The sequence below is a fragment of the Camelus dromedarius genome, chromosome 3 (genome assembly GCF_036321535.1).
Source record: "Camelus dromedarius isolate mCamDro1 chromosome 3, mCamDro1.pat, whole genome shotgun sequence".
Taxonomy (NCBI): Eukaryota; Metazoa; Chordata; class Mammalia; order Artiodactyla; family Camelidae; genus Camelus; species Camelus dromedarius.
The window spans coordinates 53,849,432-53,862,970 of NC_087438.1; the positions used below are offsets into that span (position 1 = coordinate 53,849,432).

General features: G+C 39.6%; 1 protein-coding gene across 2 annotated transcripts in view; it reads left to right on the forward strand.

The window, feature by feature from the left end:
- Window positions 1-13,539, forward strand: part of RASGRF2 (Ras protein specific guanine nucleotide releasing factor 2) — a 208,538-nt gene that overhangs the window by 44,170 nt on the left and 150,829 nt on the right. The window lies entirely within an intron of this gene.

Consider the following 13,539-nt stretch of genomic DNA (forward strand, 5'->3'; position numbering starts at 1 on the left):
TACAATGCCTAGCATATATTAAGCACTGAATAGACGTTAGCTATTATTATGCCCAGACACATATGCTGTCCAGGTTAAAGACGCTCCCCTGAACATGTCAGCTCCTAAAGGGTAGGATATTCAACTGCTTATAATTTCCAATTTTAGTATCACAAATGGGGCCACTCAGTTGCTGGAATTGCAGTGTGAGTATCATTTCAGTAGCTGATGTCACGCCTGTCAGGTGCAGCCACCTTGGCAAACGTGTTGCAAAGATCCCTAAAGAAAATCAAAAATCAAGTTTTAAAAAGCCCCAAAATCTTCATATCTTTTATCCATTCTTGAGAATCTCAACCAATGGACTAACTCAAAATTCAAACTGAAAATTTTGTGTACCAAAATGTTATGAGGAATATTTGAAAACCTTCCAAATGTTTCAAAAATAGGCAAATACATTTAAGTAAATTGTAGGATATCCTCTCTGTGCAATGTTATTCCAGGCTTTTATAAATGTTTACCACATTATAAGTAACATGGAAACAAATTTAGGTTATCATGTAACTTGAAAAAAACTGAAATAACATTGCATATGCCCCATAACCTCAACTGTATTATTCAGCTCTTAGAAAATAGAATGGACTGAAATACCTCAAAATTTAACAGTGGTTGTCTTTGGATGATGTTGGGATTATAGACAAATGTCTCCCTCTAATTTTAATTCTTCATATTTTCTTTATTTAAATGATTTATGTGATCATTTTCATGGGCAAAAAATAAACCTTTTTTCACCAGGGATAAATAACTGTGCATAGGTGGTAGACAAAAGCCGTGACATTTAGCTTGTATGTTCACAATTAAAAAAAAAAATCAAATGCATAAGGCACAGACCAAATTATTTGTTATGTATTCCTTAAAGAGGAATCAGAGTGTGCCGTAAATTAAAGACATACTGCTTTGGAGAATTTAAGCAGGTTTAGCTTTTTGAGGATTTTTGGAGAAGCAGCAAACATATAAAGCTCTAGCTAATGCACATATGCATGTGTGAATTTTCTTTTCCAGGACTGAAGTTTGATATTCTTAGCCATTCTGATTGTGGAGATTTGAGACTGTCATTTTCTTTTAAATATCTGACAGCTTTAAGTTTTCAGCTACCAGCAAATGAAGTGAAAATGTATTTGGAATATTAAAAGTATTTTTGGGAAAGAGGCCCAGCAAAACCATCATTAATAGTTCACACTCAGGCAACATTTTAAGCTCCCTTCCTAATCCTGCTCCTTTGGCCTTTAATAACCAGGTGTGTTCACCAGATGTGCTCCAAGTCCTTTTATTTACATAAATGTTTCCAGCAATTGGTTGTACATTTTTCTGCTTATAAATAAATGCATACTATGTAACCCTCTTTTTCACTTCGTAATGTTTCAGTATATCTGTTTGTTTTAAAGCAGGAAAGTGTCTAATTGAACCTGAGTATTTTTCAGATCTTCACCATACATAGGACTATTTATATTTCTTTAAAATGTATATGCTCACTATGGCTAATTTGAAAAATGTATAAAGTGTATAAATAAGAAGATAATAATTACTAAGGGGTAACCACTGTTAACATTTTGGTTTGATTCCTACCACTTATTTTTATTAATACTTTTTCATAAATGTTACCAATTCTGTATTGCCCTTCCTATAAATGTCGGGTCATGTAGAACTCATTCTTTTAAAATACTTATTCATGGTTTGCTATAGTGTATCTAGCTATCCTTTTATTGATAGATATGTAGATTGTTATCCCTTTTTTTTTTTTTTTTTTTTGCTCTTAAGACAATACTGCAATGAACATCCTGTATATGCTCTTTGAGCCACATGAGTGTTTCTCTAGGAAGTAAAATTACTGGGTGATGGGATTTGCTTTTACATTTTCTTCATTTAGTTTGTATTTTCAGTGTACTTCTTTTTCCATTTACAAACATACATACTATAAATTAAAAAACAGATGTTATGTATATTTATTTTTCTTTTAGAGTAAATGGTTAATTGCATTCCACCTATTGCTCTAAATCTTGCTTTTTTTTGAATTGTTGACCTTCTTCCATGTCAATGGAGATATTACAATGTAACTGAACTTTTACAGCAGATCCTCAGATAACTGAAGTTATGACTATAAATTTGCCTTCTAGCAACCTTAAAAAACTTAAAAAAAAACCTTAAAATTTTGTTATCATTTCAAACTTCAGTAAAATTGCAAGTAGTACAAAAAACTCCTGTAGGTCCTTTCCCCGGATTCACTAGGTATGATTATTTTGCCCCATTTATGTTCTCTCTCTCTCTCTCCCTTTCTCCATATGTATGAATTCATAATTTTTCTTAACCTTATTCATTTGGTTATGGTGGTATCTACTAGCCTTCTCCACCGTAAAGTGGACACCCATCCATGTTTCTTTAAGTATCAGCAGTTGTTTATTTCTTGCTGAATAGTTTTCCATTGTATTAATATACCACATATTGTTTGTTCAGCTGTTGATGGACATTTGGGATTTGGTAGACATGGAGGTGCATCAAACAGATCCTCCTTCAAAGAAGGAGTTGCTGCCCAGCTGCAGAGTTGGTCAGGAGACAGCCTCTAGCTGTGAGATCCTTCAGAGTCTACTACAGCTGCAGAGCTGCCTCGTTCAAGATTACACCCTTCCTGAGGCAGCCCCTGTTCAGTGACTGAATGAGGCAGTGGTATAAAGATACAGTCATTTCAGCCTGGTCTGGGACAACTCTGACACACAATTTTTACTCTTTACTTCCATGGCATCCACCACCGTTACACGAGTACCCCTTTCTCAGCTAATGCTTGTGGCTCTGTGAGGGATCTTATACAACCAGACGAAGGAAAAGAGAAAAGCTAAAGCTTGGGTTGTGGATAGGTCAGCTGAAAATGGCCTTGAAAGTCTGTGATAAGGAGAAATTCTCCCAATGGGTGGTTAATCAGGTCATGCACTTTGCCATCAACTTTGTGTGGGAAGAGAAGTGGTCTGAAGTTCAAATATATACAGATTTAACAGGATGTAGTGAGTCTTCTGGCTGGCATCAAAGACCTGAAAGGAAAAGAATTAGAAGTTTGGGGACAGCAAGGCCTGCATAGAAGCATGTGGAAAGACAAATAGGAGTGGGTCCCAAATGTGACAGTTGCTGCAGGATCCAGTAGAGAGATTTAAAGACTCTGGATTCTATTATTTTCTTTTGCAGAATGTTCTTCTTCTTCTTTTTTTTTTTTTTTCCTAACAGGCAGTTTGCTTGACACTAAACCAAATCGACAAACTGACTGGGCCACTTTATTTCAGGTAAATGCCTGTCATTGGTCACCCCAGTGCTGACACAATGAGCATATGAACAAAATGACCATTGTGGCAGAGAAGGAGGCTACACACTGGCCCAACAGCATAGATTCATTCCTACTAAGACTGATGTAGGTATTGTTGTGCTAAATGTCCAGACTGATAGCAGCAGAGGTCAACACTGAGTCTTCACGTGGTACCATTTATTAAGGAGATCGACTGTCTTCTTTGTGACAGGTTTACTACTTTTACTCTTTCATTGGAAACAGCTGTCTCTAATCTGCAATTATGTTCATCCATTTAATTTTTTCAGTTTATTATACTTTTCAGTTCTAAAATGTCCATTTGGTCCTTTTTTAGAATTACATTTTTCTGCTGAGATTCCCCATCTGTGTTCTCATTATATCTTTTCCTTTGTCTTTGTACAGATTTTTAATAGCTGCTTTGAAATACTGTCTGCTAATTCCAACACCTGTGTCATATTTTCTCATGATTATGGCTCTAGTTTTCCTGCTGTTGCTTTTCTACTAATCTTACAGTGTAGACTGGACCAGATAATATAATTTAAAGAGGAGGTTCTGTGTTTTCCTTTGAAGAATGTTCATTTTTATTCTAATAAGCAGTTTATTTGGCCAGCTCAGTCTCTAAACTCTGTCTTCCTGTACTGGGTAGTAGCTGAAATCTTTGATCAGTATTTTCAGTTTTCTAGCTCTTACCTTTTTTCACAGGGTTCCTTGGAATTTTTCCTGTGTATGCATAGTTCAAGGGCTAGCTTGAAAATATTCTTACAGAGCGTGATTATTAATTTAATTGCTCAGAATGTTCCAGTTTAAGTATCTCATAATTTATTTAATTTGTACTCTATTGTTGGACACTTATTATTAATGATGCTACAAGCATTCTTGGACATCAGTCTTTGAATGTATTTTTAATGATTTCCTTAGTATAGATTCCTATATAAAAACCGGGAATAGTTTAAAGTCTGTGATACAAATTGCCAACCATCTCCACAAAGTCTGTAACCATTTTTATTTTAATCAGCACATTACACTTTCTAACTCTGGATTTTATTATTTAGAAACATTCAATTTGAAAAAATAGTCTTAATGTACTAATATGCATTTCTTTTTCATATTTACACTTATTTGTATCGTTTTTTGTTTTGTTTGTAGGCATATGAATAGTCTATTCCTTTCCCCACATTTCTATTAGGATATTTGGCTTTTTTCTTATTGATTTAGAAAACTTCTTTATTTATTAAATATGTGAATTGATCCTTTTATATTATCCAGTTTTTCTTTGTGAGCGATGCCATCTTGGCTATATATGATAATTTGATCATTATTTTTTGATTAATATTATTAGGGCTTCCATCTTTGAGGTTTGCTCGATAAATTAAGTGCTAATAATTATTGCTGAATAGTTAGCACTTAAAATGTAAAAAATGAAACATTTCAAAGGCCTCTGTCATTTTTGTAATGTTATGAACTCAATGCTTCTGATTAAAAACCATCCATGCAACAGTGGTTCTTAGTTACTTTGATAAGTGTAACTGATTATTATCAATAAAAACTGGGCACAGTGTCATAAAAGACTTCCCCTCTTGAAAGGCAGTAATTTTTTCTTTATTTAGACATGTATTTTCTTTTATTCCCATTTTGGTAACTTGCCATGCAATAAAAACTGAGGTATTGAACAGCAAAATCTCTAACCTTAGCCTATTATTCCTATTTGTGCCTTCTGGAGCTACACGGGAGAAATCTAAAGTCTATCTCATTATACATATTTTTCCTGCTCATTTTTTTTTTTGGCATAACCATGGTCCCTCTTTGACAGAGCACCTCAAAAAATTTCCTTGCATCAGCAGGGGAACTCTAACACTTGCTCAAGTCTTTGTGTCGAAGTATTCTCTTCTCTGCTAAGTGGTACTAACTAAGCCAGATATGAACAGCATACATTTTCATTAAACGTACTTTTTACACAAATGTGAATGTGGTTGGCAAATGGAAAATAAGTAAAACCAATGGGTGAAATGAGAAAGTGATGAAGATGGCAAGAAGTAAAAAGATTTGGGGAGTTTCCTGAGAAGTTGGAGGTTCCGGGTTAATTCAGGAGAGGGGAGGGTAGAATGGACATTGGAGTGGTGAGAAAGTTTAGTTGCCTTGCTGTAAGAGAAGGCTGTGACAATGGTGACTGAATTCACAGGTGTGCTCAGTCAGTGGCTCGAGGCTGCTCAGTGGGAATTAGATGTTTCTCTGTATAGGTAGTAAACTTCTCTCTCTATAGGTAATAAATAAACAGGAGGATTGGGGACAGAGTGAAGCCAATCACATAGATCAAATGTAGTAACATCTGTGCCTTTCTGAAGTGGGAATACAAGAGGAAGACAGGCATTTGTATGAGAAGGTAACAAAACCTGGAGAGGAATCATTGCTTTTCCTGCAAGCCAGGGGTGATGACTTAAGCCACCATGTATTTTATGCTTCCCTTTTCATAAATTTCATTATGCCTGGTGATTTATGGGAGCTCAGATCCCTTGGTTGATGAGTTTCTCTGTCCCAATTTTTATGTGATAACCTTTCAAAGATTTGAAGAATCACCAAATATATCAAGTTCTTTTAGCCATTCTTAAAATGACAGGTTTTCTGACCACCTTGGTACAGTTTAATTTGACTTACTTCTTTGTGAAATTTGGAAGCCGGACATAATGTATTTTTCCTGTTGTGGAAGAAAACCAGAGTAGGAGCCAGTTAAACTTTTACTCCTTGAGCTGAATTCTAAGCTAAATTCTTGTCCATTTAAATATGTTTAATAGAAGAATATATTCTGAGGCAGTTCTTAAACGCTAATACTGTAGCAGAGGGTGGATTTTATGCATGCTAATACTCTGTTTTATTCATAGTTTCAAATTTACAGTCTATGTGTTGGCTTCTGTTGGGACAAATCATTCAGCAAATTCTTGCATGGCATTGAAGCTTCAAAATACAACTCCTCTCTAAGCCTTTGGGAAAATTAGAAATCTTTTTATCATGACTAACAAACGACCGCAAAAAAAATCCACAAGAGCAAAACAACCAACAAACAACCACCATAATAAAAAACAGTATGACCTCTTCTTAATTACCAAGTACCCAATGTGTTGGTTCATAATCATAATGCATTCTTTTCTTTTTTCTCCCCATGCACTTTTATCTGAGAAAAGCAGTGGGGAGAAAGCAGGAGGAACACTCAAATTACTCAGTTCTGCAGAGCTGGAACAAGCCTGGTGTCCTAGGCAGACTAGAGAGGACTGGTTTCCTGGTGAGATCTGGCAGTCCCCACACCACAGTAACGACAAGACACACGTCATGCTTTTCAAGACACGCTGATGTGTGTTACTGCGTTTGATCTTCACCCTGGTGTTAGGAGGAAAGGTGGCCTTGTCTTCACTTGGTCCAAGAACAAACTGAGCACAAGAGGAACTTGCCAGAGTTCACACTGTGTCACTGGAGGCAGAACAGAATCCTGGTGTCACCTCTTCTAGCCTGGGGCTCTTTCTGCTGAACTACACTGCTTCATCAGATGTGACATGACTTTCTGAGGTTAGCTTGTACTGAAGCGAATGTGCCCACGGCAAGACCTCTGAATCTCAGAGTTCAAAAGGAAGTGAACCAAGATGGAGGGGGAAAGCCTTCAGCATCTCAGGTCTTTGTTCTTAAGAAGACCTGGAGGAAGTAGTTGGGAGATTTGACACATAACGACAAAGAATGAGCTTCAACATGTAACCATGATATGAAAAGATGGAGTCTATAAAGTGGTTGGAAAATCTGTCTCCTTTAATTTGCACAAAATCTTCTTTGGAGCTAAAAGTACCCATGAGATAGAGCTGTGGTCAAGAAATGATCCCACTATACAAAAACAGTCACTGAGGGAGGAGAGTGAAATGCTTTCTCTTCTAGAGACCGATGGTGCTGGGTCCAGGATATAACGCTGCAGGCTTTTCTTGTTCAGTGAGTGCCACCCCCCTCCCCCGTCCCCCCGCTGGCATAGTGGTGACCAGATGCAGTGGGCAGAGAAGTCCCTTGTAAGTAACATTTCAATGTCAGGAAGTACAAAATAGTAGGAGTGCCAGGGGGAGGAGGGGCGGAGATGGTATCAAGAAACATGAAGTATTTGCCCCTTTTTTATGCCCACCTTGCTGTTATTTTCAGCCTGTCTTCTCTTATCTCTCTCTCACACACGGCCAGGGCGACGGCAGCAAATCACATTTAGAGGATCTGTCTGTGCCTCTTGGGCTCAGGGGTGGGATCCTTTTCTCTTACGTGGGGGCCACTCACATGCCAGGAACATTTATTGAAGTTCCCGTGAATGTTAAAGATAGTCGTCAGGTTGGGTGAAGTTAAACCCCTGGGAGTGCAAATTAATATGAGGGCACATAAAGCTCAGTCTTACCACTGTATCAGATATTAGATATTTAAAATGTATTTCGTTTCCATGATACAGGCACTTACAGAAAGAAGAAAAGGGAAAAGGGAGAAAGAGGAGGAGGCCATGAATCATAGCAAGATTGACATGAGCATGGACTTTGTTATTGCTTTGAAAATGCACCATAGAGGAGAATTGCTGTCCATGGTTTTCATCCATCTGTGCATCCAGAGACACTTGGAGTCTCCCTTCTGACTGGGATTGATGGTCATGGCAACCTGTGGGGCTGCTGAGGGAGAAATAGGCTCTGGGAGGCAGAGGGCCACTCAGTAGTGTTATTCACATTCCTGGGGGCTAGGAAGCCCAGACGCCAAAGCCCAGGTGGAGATGAAGAGCTTTGCCCAGCTTTAGAGCATGCTCTGGTCCCAGAGGCACTGCCACTCCAGGCTGCTGTTATCATGATCACTAGCCCCATGTCCGTAAGTCACCAAGCCGGGAACATTTGGGAGGCATCCATTTCTTTATCCATCCAGTGTTTGAGGTGCAGGGTCAGAAATCTTGTGGCCAGAGAGGAGAAGACCATGGCGAGTTCCGGTAGGGCGGCTCCCAGCCCTCCCAGACAGGGGCCAAGTGCAGGAGGAGGACTCGAGGAGGAATTTCTGCCCCAAAGGCTGCAGAGAGGGTTGGTTTTAGTTCTCTTAATCTAAAACTGAAAAATTTCAACAACATATGCAATAATTAAAAACCCCGAAGTACCATCAAAGTAATAATACATATGGCACAGTAATAAGACGTAAAAAAGAGATTATTTTTCTGCCATGTACTTTAAGAAAATCCACAGTGGTTTTTAATTTTCTTTTGAACATCACTGACTTGACCAACATCATTTACTTTCTCTGGGTATATAAGTAGTAGTATAAAGACCTAGACATAGTTTTAACGATGGATATCTTTATTGTTGATTATCTAACTGTATGTGTTTATTGTAAATGGCTCAAACAGTTTAAAAATGGAATGGGCATATTTTTGTTGGCTATATAGCTATATGTGTTTATTGTAAATGATTCAAACAATCCAGAAATGTGGCAAGTGGATGTGGTCCTGTAATACCATCCCCCAGCAGTTGCCACTCTTAGGCCTATAAACTTGTTTCTAACTTGCAGAAGCTTAAGGACCAGAGTTTTGAGTGAGCTTGTGTTCTCATATTGGGTTACATTTGTTCTTTCTGCAAAAACACATAGCATAAACAGCAGCAAACTCATAATAAAAACCAGACAATTGAAAAATGAAAATTCATATAAAGCTACAATAGATACCAGTAAGACCCTGAACATTTAAATTTACTAAATCTGCTCGTTACGTTGTCTTTCTGGCATTTTATGGTCAATGTAGGTAAGAGGAAGGACCCTTTGGTGAACCTGCCAAACTATAGTGCCTGTTCTTACTGCTCTTCTAGTGGGTTGTGAAATAATCATAATGTTCTATCTTTCATCTTATGATAAAACTATATACTTGATAGCTTTAGGAGTCTTTTAAAATCTTTTCTCTGGATGTCTACCTTGATTATCATGTGTGGCTGTTTGAAGCAAATTTATTAGGTTAATTATAGCTCATGTTTCTTTACTGATGATCATTTATTCACCAAACATTGTTGGGATTGGTGTGTGCCCAGCACAGTGCTAGGATCAAGGGTACAAAAGGACAAGTCCTGCAGAGAGAGAGACACATGCGTGGACACTCTAAAGCTATGTGAGCAGTGTGCACGGGGTTACTGAAACATAGGAGAGAGTGACTGCTTTTTGCCAGAAGGTGCCTGGGAAAGATTCTTAGAGAAATTGATGCTTCCTGATGAGTCACGAAAGTTCAGTAAGAATTTGCAGGTGGAGGAGGGACTAGAGGTGAAGAAAATCATAGAGATACATTGAGAGAGAAGGGAATTAACATTTGTGAAGTGCCTTTGGGATGCCAGGCACTGCATGTCAGTTGATTCAATCCTGGGAGGTCTATATCATTGTCCTCATTTTGCCCACGAGGAGACTCAGTCTCAGAAGGTTACATGACTTGCCCAAGGTCTCCTAACTCTAGTTACCACACTTGGAGGAGTCAGGATTCACATCCAGGTCTGATGACTCCCAAGACCCAGCTCTATCAGCAGCATGAGGCTGAGGAAAGAGCTTGTCTTCTTGGGGGAGTGACAGGTTGATTGGCTGGAGCGTGGCGTACATCGGAAGAAAAAGGCAGAAATGAGGTTAAAAACGGAGAAAGAGGCCAGTTTGTGAAGGGTATTTTCAGCCTGCACAAGATTTGCTCTTTAGAAGTTTACGAATACCAGCGAGGGTTTGTAAACAGACACAAAAGCTCAGATTTATCTTTTAGAAAGAACTCTGGCCACACTGTTTGGGCTGGAGGGAGTTGGGTAAGATTGTAGGCAGGATTGCAGATTTATCCTCACTATACTTAGATGTGCAAAGAAAATATTTTTCTGAAGTTGACCGGACTTTCTCCTTTAGACCCCCTCTTCACTTAATAAGTGGAGAAAAAAGAACGTGCATTTAGCTGAGAGTAGTAAATTCAGTCTGCTCCAGTCATGTAAAAGGCAATTCATTCTTTTTTCTGTGCCTCACTAAGATGGTGACTCAGTAAGGGGTGGCTCACACGTCCTTGAGATCGTGTGTGTGTGTGTGTGTGTGTGTGTGTGTGTGTGTGTGTGTGTGTGTGGCTGGCGGGCGGTCCTTGCTGGTGCTCACTGGGGTCTGGCATTACTCTGGCTTCACCGCAGTTGCCTTTTGGCATCTGTTGCTGAAGTGTGCGGCTGCTGTGACTTGTAGTCCATTCTCAGGTCAGTCAGGGCCTGGTTGCCCATTTTGCTTACATAAAACCACCATGGCTCTTTCTGGGGTTTGATACCTGCCCCCACAAGAGGTCTGTTAGCCCCCTGCCCTCCCCAGTCCTCCATGGTAGTCTTGGGGATGTCCACCCCACTTGGAAGCTAGGGAGGCTCTGGATAGACCCTTTCTTTACTTAAGTGGTGTGCCACCAGTTTTATTGATTTACATGATACGGTCACTACCCAGGGGTCACCACTTCATGTTGTCCTGAGGGTAAGGGTTGGGGAAGAGGCCATTCTGTGAGATGACCTTCTCTAGGGCTCCAAAGGGAAGGTGGTACAGAGGCTCCTCAGTTTTTGGCTTTGTCATCTGCTGTTTTAAATCCTCACCCTTCCTGGGACTTTAGGCCCAAGTGGGAAGGAGCTGTACCATATGTGTCTCTGCTGCCTTCTGCTTTCTCTGTCGACTTCGGCCACTCCTCTCCACCTTTCTCCTTGTGTTCCCAACTCACTGAGACTTCCCCTAGGTCTTCCGGTCCTCCTTCCAGAGAGGCTGTTAACCTCCCACTTTGGGCTGTAGTAGCAGCCGGGATATAAGGAAGGAGAGAGATGAGCTGTGAGATTAAAGCTACCTCAACTGGAAAGTATTTCAAACCTGTCGTATCTGTCATCCGTGACAGAGCTGATACAGTAATCTAGTGAGGGATAAAAGCCGGAAGAGAGTCAGGGGGAGCAGTGGTGAAACCAAACGTGGGGCTGATAAGAGGAGGAAGTTGAGGGTTTGGGGTTCCTAGTTGGGGCCCCTGCTGGATAAAGACACACGTGGCAGAGAAAGCACAAGGGGAGAAGGAATAGATGTGAGGGCAGGGGAAGGAGGATGAGCATTAGGGGGTGGGAGGGAGGGAAGGAAGGTGATGAATGAATTCAGTCTTGGACATGATTGAAGTGCTGGCTAATGGGAGAAATATGGGGCTCGCACCGGGAGAGGATCTGCCTGGAGAAACAGATTTGGGACCAGATGAAACTATCCAGGGAGAAAAAGAAGGGAAACTCACTGCCACTGTAGATGCTGCATGTAAAGACATAAACAAGGTCATCACTGTTTTAATTCTTCCTTGTACTTGATGATAACCCAGTACTTTGGAACTTCTCCTCTCGTTTCCTGCTGTGGGGCAGGTCAGAGGTCACAGAGTACCATCGAGGGTGACCGCTGATGCTTTTGGTTCCCAAGGGGACCTCTGAAGCCTCAGGTCCTACACGAAGATCCATGGCATACTGAGCTCATATCAGAATGAGGCCAGAATGCACAAAGAAAACTTTTTGATGGGTGGCTTAAGTTGAATAATTTGCAGGTACATGGAGAGGTGGTGTTTGATTATTTGTGGTCGAGCAGAATTTGTTAAGCAAAGTCCTGGATACGTAACCTGTACTTCTCAAAACTGTCCGTCACTGTTAGGCCCGAGACATGGGCTAACTTTTGGATGTACTCTGCTAATATGACTACCTTGCTGGTTTTTAAAGGTGGCTTTTAATTGGGTTCCCGAGCAGCGGCTGCTGTTGAGGTGCTGGTTGCAGCCTTGGGACATCAGATTCATTAAGTATTTCCTCTTCCTGGACTGGGCATCTGCCCTTGGATGGTAGCCAGCAGCTTCTGAAATGCCATCACTTATAGGATTGCCCTTTAAGCCACTGATCTGTTATTTGGTTGAGTTTTGACTCTTTTCCTCTCAAATTTAAATGGAGCTTCACTGAATATAGTGCTAAGCTGAATTTTTCCCATTCTCAGTGGCATTTCCCCCTAGTTCATAGCAGTTAGGCTTCTGGCTAGACAAGAGGTTTAAGGATTAAAGACAGCTTGTCATTTATGAGGCTCAGGACTGTCCTTGAGGAAGGGCGGTGGATTATCTGAGGTGTGTCCTCATTTGGCTGATGATTTATGCACAGGTAACATGAGAAATCTCTTAGCCAATTTTTTCCTTGTTTGTAAAATTGTGCTGAAAATGCTAGGATTTTTTGGAATCTATCTCTAGGATTATTGTCCTGAAGTTTTTTTTTTTTTTAATTGAAGTATAGTTGGTTTATAATATATTAGTTACAGGTGTACAACATAGTGATTCAATATTTTTTATAGATTAAAAGCTTTTGTCCTGAGGTTTTTAATTCATTTGAAGAAAATGAGTATGTAACAGTCACATTGAATACTCAGAAGTTTGGGGGGAGCAGTGGGAAGGTAGGATGTCAGAAAGAACTTGGATTTTGTCTTTGGTTTTCCGTCTCAGAGCAGCTGTGTGGTGCTGGTTCTTTTTGTGCCCCAGGATGAAGTCTTAGGCAGGCCTGGTGTATTTGCTGATCATTCTCATAAAAAAAAAGTCCTCCAGTTATATTTCCTTTCCAGACAGTCTCAGTTTGGTAATTAATACGTCTAGCCTCCAGTAGACTGGTTTAAAGTGACAGCTTCTCCTGTCCCTGGCTCAGATTCTAGATTCTCTTTGTCAAATTCCACCCAAAGTAAACCTGTTGGTCATTTTATTGGAAAACATTAAAATGACAGATTAATTTACTCTTTAGAGGTGATACATTTATTTTCTTAAGTTCTTCAGCTATTTATATTTCTTTGCTAATATTGCAAATGCAGTGTTTTCAAAGTTAAGTTTCCTATTTGTTGATACTGTACCAAAGTGCAATAGATTTTTGTACAGTGATTTTATATCCAGCAATTTTGTTGGATGTTCTTAATAGTTTTTCAGTGAATTTTTTATATAGACACTTACATCATCTGTGCAAAATGATTTTTTCCCTTGTTTTCCATTTCTTTTTTCCTTTATTTTTCTATGTTGCCCTCCAGACAGAATTGGTTAATAGAAGTGATGATAATTGCTGTTTTTTCCTTATTTTTGATTTGAGAAGGTTTGCTTATAATAGTTCATCATTAGGTAAAATGTTTGTGGTATGTGTTTGGTGGATATCATTTACCAGGCTCAGAAATTTCTCTTTCTGGCTTGCCAGGCATTT